Below are 19,220 nucleotides of genomic sequence, written 5' to 3'. Positions count from 1 at the left end.
TGTCATTATTTTGTACCATTTGTCCTATGCTGTCAGCAACACCAAGTTACCCAAAGCTATCTCCCTGGAGCTGCAGTCTTCAGCTGAGCTTCCACCTCACAGAGCACTCCTCCCCTGAGCCTTCCTCATTCAACTCCTCCAGACTAGCGGCAGCAGCAATTAGCACACACCTGGTTGTGTGTCTGCTGGGCTGATTGTATGAACTATTTATCAGTCCACAATGGTTGTAAATGGCTAATAGAGGACATTGTTGTGATGACATGCTGAAGTGTCAGAAAGAGCAGAAGCTTCTTAAAGAGACATAGGCCAATTTTAAGGCATGAAATTGTAAATACTGTTTAAGTTATTTTTGATATATCAAGTACTTTTTATAGCACATAAAGGTAACAGTTTCTTAATTGTGCTATAAAATGGCACTAGGTGCCTGGAAAACACACAATAGTGCCCCCTGCGCTCCGTAAAGAAAAATTGAAAACAAATGCTTCAGTCTTGTACTACTTTACATCTATAAAGTAAGAGAGTAATAAAATATACTATAGTTTGATGGGTACTGTTACAAAATCTGAAACATTTGAAAGAAACATTTTCCTTCAAACATTTTCCTTCTCTTACTCAAACTATTACTCTGCAATAGTTTTTCACAAGGTGTTAAAGATCATATGTTGGTGTCACATTATAAAGGCTAAGCTCATCACAGTCCAGCTGTATGCATATTTATGTATAGGTTCTAAATTACATTTCCATAATCAGTGTATGCAAGGCAAGAGCCATGATCACAGATCTTGTGAAAAATCCCCGTCTTACCTCCAGAGTTCATTAATGGGTGAGCTTTCGAGCTAAGGTATATTTTTTGTCTTATTTGTTTTGGAGGGATGAAAAAAACATCACTGTCTCCTGTCTATTTACACTGTAGCATAATACTGAGAAGTTTTTTCCAAAGAGAAATCATGCAAGCTGTTGTGTATATAGCTTTTTTTTGTGGTCACTGTTGGTCTATTTGTCCTTGGAAAGAAGGATTGCTTGGATGTCTATGTTGATATCAAAACATAGATCACATGCAAAGGTTTCAAAATTGCTTCCACATTTGCAGCCATTTTCCACTGATTGGTCGACATCACCACAACGTTCTTTTATTTTTTGCTCTATGTCACTGCAATCTAGGGCATTAATCAAATGAAAGCTTTTGCACTGCAACAGATTTGATGATCCAGCGTCAAAGCATTTGCTTGTATATGAAAGATTTGCACGACTGTTGACAGTAGTTCAGCGTACTTGACTGGCACTATGCGGGATTCTGTAGGGCATGAAGTTCTGCAATTTAAACAAAATTGTCAGCACATAGTCCCAAAGTCTTCCCCAGTGCTGAGGCTATTTTGCCATCCAAATATGAGATGCATTAAAAAGACTGGGAGGAACCTGGGATTTATTATAAAATAAAATCACTGGGGAGGAATTATCTAACATTTCTTTTTCTCTGCTCAAGCAAAAGAATATTCCAAGAGAAGAGTTCTTCCAATTTTCAATTAATTTATTTTTTGTGTGTGGATTGGTTTCCATTTATCCCTGCTTAGCTCTACCAAACAACCTAAAAGAAAGAAAGAAAGAAAAAAAGAAAACATCCCAAGCTCCTGGTCACTGATGTCATTATCCTATCCTAATGGTCTATGAAAATAGAATTGATGTTCAATTAGTCTGGGGAGATGAGAGGACAAACTAAAAGCAGAAACTTTCATGTTTCTATTCCCTCGTCTGCATGAGGGAGAGGACAGGATCGCTCTGCGAATGGACAGTGGGGCCAATTATCGCAGCTTGACGTCCTTTAGCAGCTGGCAGGTGAAGTCAGTGCAAGACTCTGGCAGTAAAGTAGAAGAAGAGCCAGTCAGCAGGTGTTTTAGAAGTTCAGATGTGTGTTGTGGGTGAGAAGGGAAAAGAAAAAAAAATTGAGGTCTGCAAATTCCAAAAGATAAGCAGAATTTTTAAATCTCCATATTTACTGCCACAAAAAATAGATTTTCATTTAATTTTTCTCTTAAAGAATTTACGGTGCCTTTCAAAAGAACATCTGTCACATTTTATTAGATTTTAGGACCTAGAACAAACCCAAAAAAGTTCCGATTTGGCGACTTGAAGGAAAAGAAGACGTAGTTTAACATTAAACTATAGCACCTGTTTTAAGGCCTACACATCTGTAACTGACCTGTAGAATCAAATGTTTAAAAATTCTTATTTGAAAAGGCATTCAAAGTAAATTTAGACTGGGAGGATCTGTGATAACATCCACAATCTCATTTTGTCACAGATTCATGATTTGACTTTTGGTCAGTGTTTTGCCGTACGTAGCATTTTGTCTTCATCTTCAGACGAGCTTGGTCTCATCTGACCACAGCATCTTCTTTTACATTTTTCTCATGTCCTAATCTTCGTAACAAATGGTTCTCCACAACAATTTTCTTCTTGCTACTCTTTGATAAAGGTCAAAAGTTTAGAGTAAGTGACCAACAGATTATCCCACATAAGCTGAGGATTGCTGCTGCTCTTCCAGACTTACTACGGGCCTCTTGAGTGCTTTTCTGAATAAAAATGTTCTTGCCCGGTCAGTTTTGGTGACATGTTCCTTACTCTTTCCATTTTAGAATGATAGATTAAACAGTGGTCCGTGCAATGTTCAAAGTTTAGGATTGTGTTTCACATCCTAGCTGTGCTTTAAACATCTCCACAGGTTTATCCCTGACCTATCTGCTGTGTCTCTTGATTTTTATGATGCTTTTTGTTGACTAATGTTCCCAAACAAACCTCTGGGGCCTTTACAGAACAGCTGGATTTATGCTTAGATTAAATTACATGGAGCTGGCAAGGCAGCAAGTTTATTGCCCTGGATTTTGGAAGCGGATATAAAAGAGAAAAGCTAACAGAACACAAATTAACAGAGTAATCTTTAGTTGTCCATTGTAAAAACTTTAGAAATATCATTTATTTTTATTTCACAAAAATAGTAATGTTTGTGGTTGTAACCAGATAAAATGTGGAAAAAAAATAAGAGGAATGAATGCATTTTTAAGGCCATTCAAATCCACACACTATAAACAAAAAAGTTTAAAATATGGTTACATGGAGGATGTTTGTGTGGTTTCTTCAATTTTTTCTTTGTCCATCATGACCGACCATCAAAAGCATATCCCGGTATAAAGTGACTCCCTTAAGGAGTCGCATGTGTTTGTGGTTACCCAAAGCAAACAAAGAGACTCTGAAATCACATGATCTGTGCAAAATCGTGCTTGTCTGAGCTACTTTTACCATCTGGTTTTTCCTTTCCAGTGTAAGCCCAAAGTGAATGTGTGTTATTGATTACTAATCTTTAATATCTACTCTGAAATGGACTCAAAATAATTTGGAACACACATCATAGCACTGGGTGCACTACTTCAGCCAAACCCTGTCTCTGAGAACAGTACAGACAGCTTTGAAACACTTTGATAATCATTCCATGGTGTTGCATTTCAGCTTCGACACAGAAACAACAGGTGTGCTGAAAACAATTCAATATAATGTTCATTCAGTTGGAAGATTCCTCTTTTGTTTTAACAAAAGGCAACTTTTCAGAAATACTCTAATTGACTGATTCGCAGCCATCCTGTGTCACTCAAAACCTCTTTGTCATATTCCTGACAGAGCTGTCCTGGTCTGTGCTTCAACACTCCTTGTGAACAGTCAGATTTTTAAGCAAGTCTGAGCTATTGTGATTCAAAACCCTTTAGTGTGACAGTCTGTTTTATTCTGCAGCATTTCAGTTTTTGTGAATACACCCAGTATTGCCTTATAAATAGTTCTCATTCACCGAATTGAAACAGTTTCACTGAAAGTAAGAAGGTCAGGGCTGGCAGCATCATGATGTGTGAGACTTTTTTCTGCAGAAGGAACTGAAGGACTTCACAAAATAGATGACAAAAGGACATTACATGGAAATAAATACACCCTTAAAACTTGGGTTTACCAAATGGAGAATGACCTAAAGCATGTCACCAAATTTCTTTTAAGGGCAACAAAGTCAGCGTTTTGTGGTGGCCATTAAAAAATGGCAGATGATACTTAGAGAATGACAGGTGCTGTCTAAGATGGCTTACAATTTAGTAAGTGCAAATAGTCGAGGGATTTCACAAGTTTGGCGCATATATTTAAGTCTCTTTACCTCATTACCAGGGGTAAAGACAATTATGTCTTTCTCAACCATCTCTACAGATTAAACTTTAGATTCTTGTGCCACAAATTGTACTTTTCATCTTGCTGACTCTCTACTATACATACACAAAGACATGCAAGTATTTAGCCTAAATGCATTGTGGGTGGGGAACAGGAGGATTGCTTTTTTTATGAAAGCTCAACATGCATAATTAGGTGAAAGCTACTTTGCCCGAAGGCAACAAAATATTCCCCCCTCAACAAAAGCAATAAAATAATAAGTAATAATCTAATTGTATGTTCAAGTCTAGGTCACAAAATTAGATTTAAGTGCTGGAATGAACAGGGATTCCTTTTGTCTCAGGTACTATCACAAGTGCAGACAATCACTGTTAATCGCATAACAATGTTTCATGTGAGAAATTATTTTTTTCCAGTCAGAAAAAAAATATGCCCAGATGAAAAGTGAAAGAACACATCCTATTTTTGAATAGTATCTTGATTTAACAAAATACAATACGTTTTGTGTGTGTGTTCAGAATGTATTTACAATTTCATTCAGATTTTTGTCCTAACAAAGCCTGAAGGAAAAATGAAAATATTGTCAGAACCATCCCTGTTCATACAAGGATGAGTGAAATGGCCCTCAAGGTGAGTATTTTCTGTCTATTTGTTGGGTTAATAAGGGGTCATCAGACTCAAGCACACATATATTAGATTTTCCGCTCTGTATTATTAATGACTCAATACATTTTTAATGTATTATAAAAAATTGGGGGCGGAGCAAACGGGTGAGGTCGGCACAGACATAGGGAAGTAAACGATGTCTGAAGTCATGGCAGGGGAAATGTAAATCCAGGGTTGGAAATACCTGACAAGAATGTTACTGATAATTTAGAGCAAATTAAACAGCTGAACGACCGCTGAAAAGACCAGTGACCAAGCAAGGACAAGCAGGTATAGAGAAGGGACGGATGGATGTTTCACTGTCATAAACATATTTATTCAAACACATGGCCATTGCAGCCTTTTTGGTTTTATTCTATTTTCAAGCATAACTACATGATCAATAAAATGTGTCAAATGAAAATTTATGCTCCTTCATACACTTATAACAGGTTTGGTGCACAGATTAAATGTAATTTCAACATTGCACACTCCAACACCAACATTGGATAACCACCTTTAAAGATTCAGTCATTTCACAATAAGTAAGTAATCCTTACTTGAATTGTTTTGTGGTTTCAGAACCACAATCTGCAAAATAAAGTATTATTTTAGCTTAGTCTAATGTCAGGATGAAGGCCTTTCGCATATGTCTTGATAAGAGTGGCATTTCTGAAAAATATCAGACTCTCAGCATTTTTTTTTCTTTCAGAAATTGGTTATTAGAGTTTTAAATTGCTACTAGTCCAAGTTTCTTTAGAAATAAGAGGTGCAGCAACAAGAATGTGATTTAAACACGAACGAGAAGATAAGATTTGGTTTCCTCCGTATTAATTTTACTTCTGTCTTTTCTATCATTGCCATTGCTAATAGAATTTTTAGATAATATTTCTACTTACAAACAAAATGCTGCATATGTGTTGTTACAACAGTTCAGTTACATATTCCAGTTCTTATTCTAGTTGCCTGAATCAAGACAGAGAAAAAGCTTATTGTTGGGTTCCATAAACCTCTGAACTTGGACGTTATATCTGGCATTGACCTCACACCCAATTTGCCTGTGTTCCAGTTAAGAGTCAGAACATTATGGGGTCTGTGTTATAAGTAAAAATCAACCATATTGGATTTTGAGGTGAGTGTAGGTCAAAGTTGTAAGACTTGGCCCAAAACCTTCTCTTTCACACAAGGAAAAAAATCATAACTCAAGCTCAGTGGGCTTCATCCTGAATTTAAAACTGAAAGTAGACCCACACTCCTTCACCTCTTCTGGCAAGATCAACATGTGAGAAAAGATTCAGCACCTTAATGTCTGATATAAACTCATCCATTTAACTTTCTGGTACCCCTGTTTTCTCCTCTTTCTGAAACTCCCAAGTAAAACTGCTCCAACCAGTTCAGAGAAACTCATAAGTGAAAATGATCATCTCCTGCTGCTGTACCATTATTTCTCAGGGTATCACAGACGCTTTATATGTCGAGAATGCTTCGGAACAGCTGGAACTCCTATCCCAGCTAGCATCCCCTGATGACAAAAACTGGCTGTTTTTCGGCCTCCTTACAGACTTCTTACCTGTGTTTTTGGTTAAATATGCACTGAATCAGAAGGTGCTGAAAGCTGCTTGCAACACCAACGTTTTACTCAGGAACAGAACCCCTCCTTGGTCTCTTTGGTTCTACCTCTGTAGGAGGAGGTCAGGGACACACGTTTGGCTTTAGCAACACTAGGTTCCATGAATTTTTCTTCAAGGGATAAACCTATCAGCACTGAGCTAGAAAACAGATGTAGACATGGCATTGTTTGTGTCTGTCACTCAACCAGCATTACATCTTGATCTATGGAGAGCTGGCTTTAGGACGTTTTTCTTAATGTTCAGTGCATTTTTTTCTACATCAACATTGTTGGAACACAATCACTTGCAATTTCTTGAGGGAAAACTTTCTTCACAAATTATTCCTGGTTCTGGAGGCCCAAATCGGTAAAGTTTACAGCCACATCACAAACGTCAGCTTTGAGGGATTATGGCGATCTGTAAAGTTGCACGTGCTCTTACACAAATGAGAATGGATAGGGCAGACGGGAATCATGCAATGCTACAATCCGAGCTCAGGGATTCTCATTCCCTCTACTTTCTACTTGTGGCTTTGCGCTGTTTGCAATATGGTTTGAGAACAAGAGCAGGTCTGTGTCAGTGGCACAGTTTACTGCTCCATTTGAAACCAGAGGGAAATTTATTTTGACATTAATGAACTACACTAGAAAGTTAATTGAATGAGAGGCAATTTCTGTGACAAACTCATACTGCACAGACCTTTTTCATGTCTGTTTAACTTCATATGTGTTTATATGAAGTGTCTGCTCATGAATTATGTTTCTCTTAAAATGCTTCCAAAGTCCATTAGATACATTTAATTAAACAGCTTTATTTTTAATATGAGGCTGCCAGTAGCCCTAATATTATGCATGCAATGCCTCACATATCTAGTAATAAAAGAAAGGACCTCCCCACCCTCCCAGGAGACAGCACTTAACAACAACAGAGCCATTTGGGGCCAACGCTCCCTGAATACAGTGTGTCTTAATGTAAGCCTTTTAAACGTCAAGTGCTGCATGCATCAGCATATTAGAGCAGACGCCCTGTAAAAATCATATGATAACCCAGTAATTTTACTGAATAAAACCACATTTTCTTTTTTCTGTCAAGTAAATCTGCACTTATTCAGGTGAGAAAATGTTTAACTTGGAAGTAAAGATACTGTGAATTTCTTTCCTTTTGTTTTTGCATTCTGGAGTGAAAGAAAATGATATTATAATCAAATTAATACTTTACTGCTACATCACTGAGACGGCTAAAATGACTACACTGACAAGAAAAATATGATTTTAATTTACACTCAAAGGTGTAGAGGGGGATGATGCTAGACAAAATGTTCTCTTTTTTCTTAGCTTTGTTATAAGCCAACAACAGTGAAAGTGGGGTTTTAAAAGAAATTATCTTCTTAAAAGTAGCAAACTTACTGACAGCATTAACTGCAGTATTAGTAAATACTGTAAAAACATATTCAGAATCAGAAGTACTCTGTTCACTTTTCTGTTGATGTAAAAGACATTCTGTGTCCACAGGATTCTCAGACTATTAATTTAAAACCTGTCATAGTCATGTTGTGCTATTACTTAATCATACCTTTGACCTATGAACTCAGTCTATCAGCTGCTACCAAAATGTCTGGATTACCTCCGACAGCCCACAGTTTATTGTCCCTCTCTGAGTATTACTCTTCTCCCTGACAAGCGGTGACCACTCGCAAAGATCATGACGTTGTGTCTGCAGTGAAGGACGGAGGAGATCCATCGTTAGTGCTGCTTGTCCTTTATGCAACTTCTGCAGCTGTTCTTGAGTAAATCATTTCTGACGAAGCCTCAATGTGGACAGTGTATGGAGATATTAATATTTTGTGCAGACTTACCTTTGATATGTTGCTCTTACACCTGACATTTTCCTACTATGTACAAAAGATATTTCAGTTCTTCTACTCGATTTGACCTATCAGTGAGCATCAGTGGCAGCATTATAGATTTCTGTAGTTTTCCTAGCTTTTAGATACATATACATCAGAAAGAAAACACATAATTGCTTTTATTTTATTTATAAAATACATAAATGAAATAGATTCATGATTTTTTTCTTTAAAAAGGACATCTTTTAACTTCTCCACATGAGTTCCACTCCTTGGCTTATTTTCAAGATCTTGTTTAGGGACCGAATTCTCCTGAAACCTTAGAAGGTGTTTGATCTGCTGCTCTGCATTCGGCCTGCAGCATTAATATGTCCTTGGCATATCACATGGTGCAACAATGGCATGCTATCACTCCGGCCTTGACTTCTATTTGAACATTATTTGCCAGGCAGCACAAGAGGAGACCTGCTCCAGCCGAAAATGCTTGTCTGAAATTACACAGCAATTTATGTGTCATCTGTAATCGTTCTGCATCCCCACTGTGTCTTGTGACAGCCAATAATTATCAGAGCTTTATTTTCTCTCTCTTTCTCTTTACTCCTCTGCTTTAGAAATCTACCTGGATGCTCTCTGTGTTCGGTCACAATACACGCTTTGATGCTGGAGCCAGTTTGGATAAAAGTGAGTAATATTATACTTTAATGGATGTGGATGTGATTTCATAACGTCATCCTTAAAAAAAAAAGAGAGTGTAACACACATGGGGAAAAATGTTCTGTGATAAATGTACTCTATTGTACAGCTGGGTCCATAAATTATCCTCCTAAACTGAGTTTCAGCTAGCTTCCATGTCATAACAGAAGAACATTTATGAACAACTTGTACTTAGAATTTTCAAGCTCTTAAAATAAATGCTTTTGATGCTTAGGAACACTGCAGGTGTTGGAGGACTCATAAATTCACAAAACCTACAAAGCTGACACTGCATATGACTATGTCTTAGTCATAGCCTGAGATGCATATAAAAACCCTGCACAATCAACTTACTCTGCCATTTTTATATGGGCTTAATTATTGGTTTTCCATTGTAATTATTCATATTGCTTAGTTTCTATCTTTACTGCTCGACCTCTAGTTTTAACTATTTTGTTATTTTTACATCTGCTGCTGTTCTATTTATTTTGATCAAAGTGTATATTTTCATAAGTTTTACTTCAGATCAGAGGTCTCAGAAAAGTCCATTGATTCAGACGTTCACTGTTACTGAATAATGACGCATAAAACAGGAGAAACTTCATCTGAATTGAACTAAACTGTCTTAACTAAACTGAAATTAAATTAACTGATATAAAATAAAATGTATTAGATTTAATTTAATATAGCTAAAATAATTGAGTTTTACTCAACCGAATTAATGGAAATACACTAAATTAAGTGATTGAACTGGATTGGATGAAAGTTAATTCAGGTAAAGTGAATTAATCTAAATGGAATCAAATGTAATGAAGCCGAACTGATTTAAATCTATTTAAACTTAACTGAACTAGACTATTTTGAGGTAATCTGAACTGAACTAAAGTGAGAATAAGTATATTGAACTGAAACAGATTGGCCAGGATTGAACCAAACTTATTAGCAATAAACAAAGCAGAATTTAAATTTATTGAACCAAATAAAAATAAGTAGACTTCAATTGAACTGAATTAAACTGTACTAAACTGAAGTTAAGTAAAATCAGCTGAATAAAAAATAACTAATTGAATTAAACACAAGATTTAAACTAAACTTAATATAACTGAACTGAACTCTGTATAACTGAACTGAATCAGATTTAATCGAACTGAAGTGAATTGATTTAAAATATAAAGAAAAATGCTTTTGCTTTAAAGCATATTTGACTGCAAAAATATAAAAAAATTAGCTTGGTATGTTCATAAAAAGGTTTTGCATGAACTCCAAAGGGTTCAAGAACAGCAGCTGATTTAATTTAAGAATACCTTTCCAGGTATTTTTTGGTAATTTGTGGGCAGTTAACTGGTTAAATATTGTATTTTATGGTCTAATAATTTTCTTCTGAGAGTGTTAGTCTAATTCAGATGATCTTCATGAGATGTAAGGGTGAATTTATTTTATTCAAATTCTAATAAACTCTTCCTGTTTAGACATGCTATACGAAGGCTTTTTTCTTCTTTTATTCCTGAGATTTTGTGTATTTTGTCCATCATTTATGATCTCCTAAGCATATCTCCATCCAAGTCTTGAGTACGAGAAATAATAAATGTTATAAGATAATTATCATGTCTTCCAAAACTCCAGATAGCATTAATCAAAGTTTTAATACCCTTTAATGTCTTGATACTCAGAGAGCACACTGAAAAAGCTCCAGAATAAATTAACTTCATTCATGAATGCATGCATGCAAATACATGCTAATTATCTAAGATACTATGTTCTATATGTAAAAAATCCCCACTGAAATTAATGTTAACCAACACTAAATGTGTATGAGAACTATCTGACTTTTGCATGGCTAAAAAAAAAAAAAAAGAATGCACTGAACAATTCTCAGTGAACAGATTTTACAAGGACTTTTTTGACAGGGTGCTGCTCCAATAAAAACTTTGCAGTGTGGTCTGTGGTTCATGCTGAGTAAGGTTTTTGTTTGGGGAAGTAGTGCAATTTTGCGGTGCATTTAGAGCCACGGAAGAAATTGCACTTACCTCCACAATGTTTTGTTGGGAACTAGTTTCCCCAACATGGTGAGATATAATTAAAATACATGTTTATAAAGCAAAGTTTTCATCACCCATGGGACAGCATATAATTGTATTTTTCTATAATTTGATTGGCCGAGCTGCCAAGGTTTGCTAACACAATGCAATGTTTCCACAATCTGTTCCACTATTTTGACAGGAAGCCTATGAGAACTACACTAATTATAGTTGGATTAAAATAACACTTAAGGAAGAATTGGATCTGCTCAATCATGTAAAATATATATTTTTTTTTGCCATAGAACCAGTATCTTTAATCAGATTTTTTAAGATAAACAATTTTATCACAGAATATATTAACTTTGCTGGTTAAAATTTTGATGGTCAGACATACAAAGAATAAGAAATTAATAATTTAATGTTCTGACTTAGAACAAAGTTTTTAAATATATTTTTAATATTATAAAGGCATTCTTTTGAATTGAACTGAATTTATATAATATCTCACCTAGAAAGAAAAGTAGTTAAGAGAAAGTTAATGCCTCACATTTGAAGTTTGTAATAGGAAAGTATTGAGAAACTGAAGCATCCAACATGTTTCTTTTGAAACTGTTGCAACAAGCTGGAAACATGCAGAATCTGGCTTTTGAACATATTCTCACCACAACATAATCATTGGGAGTATTTTTCTTAATAGACACTGAAAAATGCAGAAACGCACAGTAAACTACTTAGAGATAAGCAGTGGGCTCTGCTCAAACTTTGATTTGTATCGTTAGAAAAATCAAACATGACGGTTTAATTGAGCAGCCAGAAGAGTCCATGCATCTTATGTAGCTTTTAGTCAATATTTACCTCATTTGGATTTTATCAGGTCTTCCTCCAGCAGAGATTAGGGCATGAAACTGCTGCATAAAAGGTGCTATACACTAAGTTTGTCCATATGACAGTTTATATTAAAGTGAGAAATGCAGTTTGCTACATTATTATCAAATCTAAATATTAAATTATAAGAGTTGTTCTGAAGTGCAGCTCTTTTTATACATATTTTTCAACATTCACAATCCCTATCTTTGCTTTTCGTTGAAAAGTAAACAGAGAGAGCATTTCTACAAACAAGGGTTTAATGTTTTCAGTTGTTTATTTCTTTAATTTACTTCCTAGTATTTGTTGCCTCCTTTATGTTGCATTTTTTTTCTGTTTCTGACAGTGCTCAAATGGTATTTTGTATTATAAAACATACACACAGATGTATAGAAATGATTCATAAACAGAACATTTCCAGACTAACAAAGTTAAGCTGTGTTATTGCCGCTGCTAAGTGATGTTCCTGTACGGTTCCAGATCTTAGACTTTATTGGAGAAAAGTTGGAAGCTGGAAATCTCTTTATCACTTCATGCAGACTGGAGGCAGTTTTTTTTTCTTTTTTTTCAAAACAAACCCAGAGCTTCCTGTAAAATTTAACAAAGTATTCTCCTCCCGGCGGGACTCTAGCCTGTCACTCGGCTCTTTTCAATGTGTTCCTGGTTAAAGCATTGACAGTATAATTGACACAAATCTTGCACCCACTTCCTCACAGTCATAACAGACCCCAGGGCAGATCAGGACACAGCAGAATGTTTTAAAGGTTAGCTCTGCTAATGAAGCCAGGCTGGCCAGCAGGACCTCTAGTATCTCTCTTTTTTTTTTTTTGGCAATGTGCCACTCTGCAGGAGCTGAGAAGGTTCACAATCTCAGCAGGTAGCTCTGTCAACGGGCCCAGGAAAAATCATTGTTAAAGCAAAATGTCTCCTTCAATTACCACTCCTACAAAGTGAAGATGTGAATACAAACAGCTTGTACAGATTGCAGTTTTCTGGCTAAACCCAGTTACCCATCTTTTAAAAAGCCTGACCTGCCAATTTTGATTTTGGCCGATACCAATTTTTTTGTCTATAATGTCGCTAAATATAGCAAGAAAGTCACTGAGTTGGCAACAGTGGGGTGAATATTGATAACTGTAAACATTCAGACATAACCTGGTGGATCGGTCTGTCAGTCAGAACTTCTTCTGGTTCTGTAGACCAGAAGAGGACAGAGGTTGATTTTTAAACCTTTGCTGACAAAAATAAGATCAGTGGATAAGATGGGCTTCACATGTAAGTATCGGCTGATTAAGTATTGGAAATCGGCGCCCAGAAATCCACTGGCCGATAACTGTATCCTATATTATGTATGCATAGGATATAATGTAAACAGCACTATCAGAGATGCATTAAGTTTATAACAGGTGAGCGAATGGTCTAATATTCTAACTGTTGATTGTAGCCAGTCCACATTGTTAGCAGAAATAGAGGGCTCCAAAACCTTTGTGTTTCTTAAGATGTGTGCGTTCTCAAGTGGATGAGATCAGTGAGTCACGTAATACCCAACATCAGCTAATTCAACCTCTCTTTACTTATACATTTTTGCTATATACTGTATTACAATACTTAAATACACCTTAGACCTGATTGGGTCATCTTTTTTTTTTTTTTTTTTTTTTTTAAATCATGTTTATTACTCTCCTACAAACAGAAAATATTGTTTTGACGCTCCTTCTATCCATTTCTTTAGGTGACTTATGTCTGTATAGCTTGTTGGACATTTAATGGAGATTTTCAAAAGACAGTACTGTTTTTAAGCAATGCAATTGAAAAACGTTTATCATTGTGTTGTCATTTCAAATATCCTGAACATCTGAATGAATTCAAGAACCATTTTTCATCAGTCTTTGGCAAGTGAGGGCATTCGTGTCACTTAATGTGCTTTTATGTACTACAAAAAAATAACAGAATGTGAAGGATGCATGAACCAGAGTCAAGGGTCATGGAAAGAATGGTTTTGCTTTCCAAACTGGCCTCACTACGGTCCAGGTAATGTGGTGCGACTGGAAGGTTATTATGATGAGGTGCTACAGGATGGGCTTTATTACTGACTCAGCAGCAACTTCAGGAGCTAATTGGCTACAGAATGAGTAAGTTTGAAGTTGATGTATGATTTGTATTAATGCTATGATTATCATGATTCTTACATAAGTACAAACATATCCTTGATATAACTGTAATGTCATCAACACTTGTCCATCATTTACAAAATACCAGCGGGTGGATTGTGATGAGGTGTCTGTCTTGAAGCTTTGATATGCTGGAGCTTTCCATCTGATTGGATTCCCTGTTGGTCCTTTTCCTGTTATGGTTTCCCCAGATACAACACACTTTTTGTTCTAAACGTTGACTGGTGTGTGTGCACATCTGGAAGTATAATTCATCGCTCCTACATTCAGTCTGCATAAAACACCTCTCTCACAGGAAAACACTTCCAGTGTTGCCCAAAAGGCTGATTAGTGCCATCTCTTTGGGACACTAAAGAGATGAGTGACTGTTGGGAATTAAAAATAAAGAAGAGAATAACAGAGACTGAGACAATGAATTAAAACTACCAGCAGAATGTTTTTGGTGTGATCAGAGGTCATAATCTGTCTTTTTCCATAAATCAAGTGGCCCATACAAGGATACAATTACGGTATCATAATTTTATGCAATTAAATTAAATTATACTAGAGATTTCACTATTTTATTATTATCTTAGCTACGGTATGGTCATAATAGCTATTAAAATATATGGTTCTGGATCAATTCCCTCTTTCACCATTTTGTACCTATGTATTACAATTTCATCCTTTTCCTATTTGTTACAAATCATTTCATATTCATGTCATCAAGACATATCAGTGTAAGCAATGTTACTAATAGCATTGTAGTTTGATTTCTGGACTCGGCCTATTTGCTACATGCTTTTCCCTTCTATCTTTTCCCACAGAATATCTCAGGGACATATGAAAAACATATTTTAAGTTTTAATACAGTTATTAATTCAATCACAACAACAATAAAAACATTTGAAATAAACATTGAATGTCCTACTTATTTGTGCAATTCAGAGCACACAGTTCTGTGTTTATCTGGTAAAAGTACTAATCAAGAGATGAAAACCAGGTTTTCATCATTGATTATTTTATTAGTTTTTTTTTTTTTATCTCTGGTGAAACACATTTACTTTACAACGGAACAGTCAACTTTAGATGTTGAAAAATCATTCACTTTTTATTAACCAATTTATAAAATTTTGTCAAGACATTTCTGACCCACTTTGACATGTTGAGACTTAAATGATGGGATGCGGGATTGATCCATAACCAATCAGTTCGCTCAGTATGCCAAACAATCACAATACTTTCGCTGACATGTCCAGTCTTCTATATGAAACAATTAGATTAGAATCTGTCTTTGATATAACCTGCTGTAGTTTATCCCTTAAAAAACATCACAATGCTTTTAAAACCATGAAAAATGAAAGGATTAAAAGACTTTCAAAGGGTTTAACCTTTGTTCTGGCCTCTGATATAGAAGATTGGGGTTGAAATGGAATCTAATCCAGTGTGAAATAGGCCTTGGGGCCAATCCATTGGACCTATCCAATGGGAAAACCAATCTCTGATGTCATGACCAAGACAGCACTTGCTCAAGTGACTGTTGACAATTCCTAAAACTGTTGTACCTTCATTATTTTTGTTAAAGTTTCAATAACTTCTAAATGTAAATCAGAACAACAACCCCGATACTCATAAATAATGGAACTGTTTGAATGGAGCCTCCATAGGCTGTAAGCCCAAAGTGAGCTCCCAAAGAGACCTCACAGAGAATGAGCTCAGGGAGGTTAAAACGCCTGTCAACAGCATAAACAACATCCTGAAAGACGAGAGAGAGGCAGAGCGAGAGGAGGGGCCTGGCTCCTGTTTTAATCCTGCTTTTTTTCCTCCTCATTCGCACAAACTATTGTAATGTGATTTATACAGTTTGAGGATTGTTTAAAATCCTCAAACTTATAGCAAAGACATCTTTGCATGCATATTCTGGTATGTCTTTTTTTTCTACACAGTACCCAGCAGAGGTATTCATACTTATTTTTTTTGTCACTTTACAGTCATGAACCTTAATATGTTTTATTAGTATTTTGTATGAAATTGTATGAAAGACCCACAAAAACACTGCATAATGTTTAAGTGTAAAGAAAATTGTGGCATCAAAAAACATTGCATAAATAAAAACAATTAAACTCCACAGACTGTGAGGTCAAAGCGGAATTGGTTTTAATGTCACTGTACATGTGCATAATGACAAACACAAATTAATTTATTAATTCAAGTGAGGTTTACATGTGTATTAATCTCCACCTTGAACTTGTAGAATCTCCTTACTTGGACCAAGTACAGATAAAAAGGTTTTAGGAGTAGGTCTCAACCCATTTTGCACATCTGAAAGATTTCGCTCATTTGTGATTGTTTTGTTTTTTTAGCTTTATTCATCTTCCTATCACATTCAGACAAGCTTCACTGTCCCTGCAGAAGAAAAGTATCTCAATAGCATGATGTTGCCTCCACCATGTTTCTCGGGGGGAAGGTGCATTCAAGATTATGTGCGGTGTTAGTTTTCCATTCCATTTAGTAATTTCCAAATTCAGTTTTGGTGTCACATATCAAGAGCACATTCTTCCACATATGTGTGGTGTCCTCTACATGGCTTATGGCAAATTGTTAGCAGAACTTCTATGGGGTTTCTTTAAACATGGTCTTTTTTTCATGCCATTTCTGTAGTTTCTGAGTGATAACTGTAGACTCCACCACCTAAGCTGTGAATCTCTGCACCTCCTCCAGAGTTTCACAAATTCTGTTTGCCATTATATTGTAATGTTTTAATAAAGGTTCTAAATAGTGTCATGCGTCGTTTAAAACTTGAGATATTGTTCTTTAGCATTATTCTGCTTTAATATTTCTCACAGCCTAATACCTGATCTGTCTGTCATGTTTTTTGATTTTTATGATGCTGCCTGTTCACTATTATTTTCTAACAGTGCTTTGGGGCATTAGAGCAAAAGGGGCAAAATGTTTTTGCAAAGCACATGTTTGAAATATATATTTTTTTGTCAAATATAATATGTATACCAAATACATTTTTAAATTCCTGTTTACAATGCTGCTCTATTTTGTGTTGGTCACAAGCATAAAATCCTTCCAAAATATACTAAGGTTGGTAGATGTAATGTGATTAAATAAAAATTAGCTGGGGCCAGAATTATGAGTTAATTTCAAATAATGATTTGAACATGCATTTATTTTTTTTTACATAAATTTATAATCTGGAACCTTTGTATTGTGTTCCGGTTTGCCCATAAATCTGATGCACAACAGCAATAGCCGACAGAACTACTTATGTTGGTCCGGAATAAATATCTTTGTCTGTTTGTTCAATAATTTGGTAGCAAAATTACTTTTTGAACTTAAAATATTGCTTATTTTGTCACTGTATAGTTTTTGATTAAAATGTGAGTAATTGCGATTTATTAATTCCAGACCCTTCAATTAACTTGATTAAAAATTTGAATCGAGTGTCACCCCAAAACATAGCACATATGGTCTGAATAATTGTGCAGCACACTGTAATTTTCTCAAACATGTATTAAACATGCTATCCTTTTTAAAGTACAGACTTGTTGAATAGTAGAAAGCACAAAGTTCTTACCGTCAAGTACATTTATTTCAAGACTTCCTTGTATTAAACTCACATGCCAATTTGTTTCACATCTGGATTGAATCCCAGACAAAGTTACTAGTTGTTCTATATCTATGTGATCTCGCCTCCTTGGCCCGTCTCTTCCAACCAACATTGCCCTGTCAGCCACATGCATTACCCTGATCCTCACAGAGGAATGTGATATTGATCGCTGAATCCCTGTGCTATGTGATGAATTTATGGCAGGCTGTAGAAGCTGCCAAGTCATCAGGTTTCTGTTGTTGGAGTGGTAGAAAACTCATACCCTCCTCAATAATGATGAATAATTGATGCTAGAAGCACTCATTACTTCATTCAGGCCTCGCCCTGTCAACCTTGACTTGTTTACTGGCAGCTTTTTATGGGTTTTGTTAAATCATCTGCTTATTTGAAGCAGTAGTAGTTTCTTCATAACTTTAGTCACTATTCAAAGGATTCCCTTGTCATTTTAAAAATGTAAGATGTCCATGAAAAAATGCTTTAGGTATATATTTTTTATATCTATGGGGATGCTACTTATTTGACAGTAATTTTGTAGTCAGCAAAAGTTATACATGTCAACCGAGTAACTTTTAACATTTAAATTCCATATGAAAGTTGGGTTCCTAACTTTGACAGTGTGAGATTATGCAACTGAAGTATGATGTCTACGTAAAATTTTATAAACCTTGTTTTTAAACAGAAAATTAGATATTGTAAAAGCAACATCTTTGTTAGAGCGTTACATTTAGCTACAATGTAACATTATGAAAGACTTTTTGAGAATTACAAGTTGCTTCAAAGTGAAACTACTAATCGGAGCTGACTAGAACATCTCTCCTGTTTGTTTGTTGCTAGATCTAATCTAGCAACAAGCACCTTTCTTTCCAAGTAAAGCTATCAAGATTCACATCCACACTTACAGCCACAGATAAATGTTTTTTTTTCTAAAACCCATATCGCCGAAATCAAAACTAACGTTGTTATTGGACCAAATTGTTGGTATGCCTTTGTTAATGACCAAAAAGCACACAGTGGTCACTGAAATAACTTGAAACTGACAAAAGTAATAATGAATAAAAATTTATTGAAACTTAACTATTAAAATTACACATTGCTTTTGAATTGTGGCTCAGCAGAATCAATAATAAAAAAAAACCTCATCAAATAGCCCTGGACATAAATGATGACACTGATTTTTTTTCATTTATGGTAATGGCATAATAATCTAAGTGGATGCAAATAAGAATTTGAAGAAAGTAATGGAAAAAATCACAAAGTAAATATAGTGATGAAAAGGCTATGTCACATACTTATTATTGCAGAATAATTTTTGCAATCCAAACTGAAGAATGGAAATGATTAGTAGGATTTAATGCCAGATAATGAGGAAAAACAGGATACAGGTTTTTAACAGATATTATGGAGTGCATAATATCTGATGCCAACTACAGATTGGTATGGAATGCAGATAGACATCTGTCTGTGACACAGTAAGCTCAGAGAAGGATCCTCCCTTGCCACAAACGGAAGCTCCTGGACTCTACATCATTTCCCTTTATCTGTGGTAGACTTTCCCCTGGGGGACCCTCATTAACA

This window comes from Xiphophorus maculatus, chromosome 20, assembly GCF_002775205.1.
Source record: "Xiphophorus maculatus strain JP 163 A chromosome 20, X_maculatus-5.0-male, whole genome shotgun sequence".
NCBI classification, from domain to species: domain Eukaryota; kingdom Metazoa; phylum Chordata; class Actinopteri; order Cyprinodontiformes; family Poeciliidae; genus Xiphophorus; species Xiphophorus maculatus.
The sequence above is the reverse complement of the archived record's forward strand: the minus strand, read 5'-3'. Positions refer to the sequence as shown.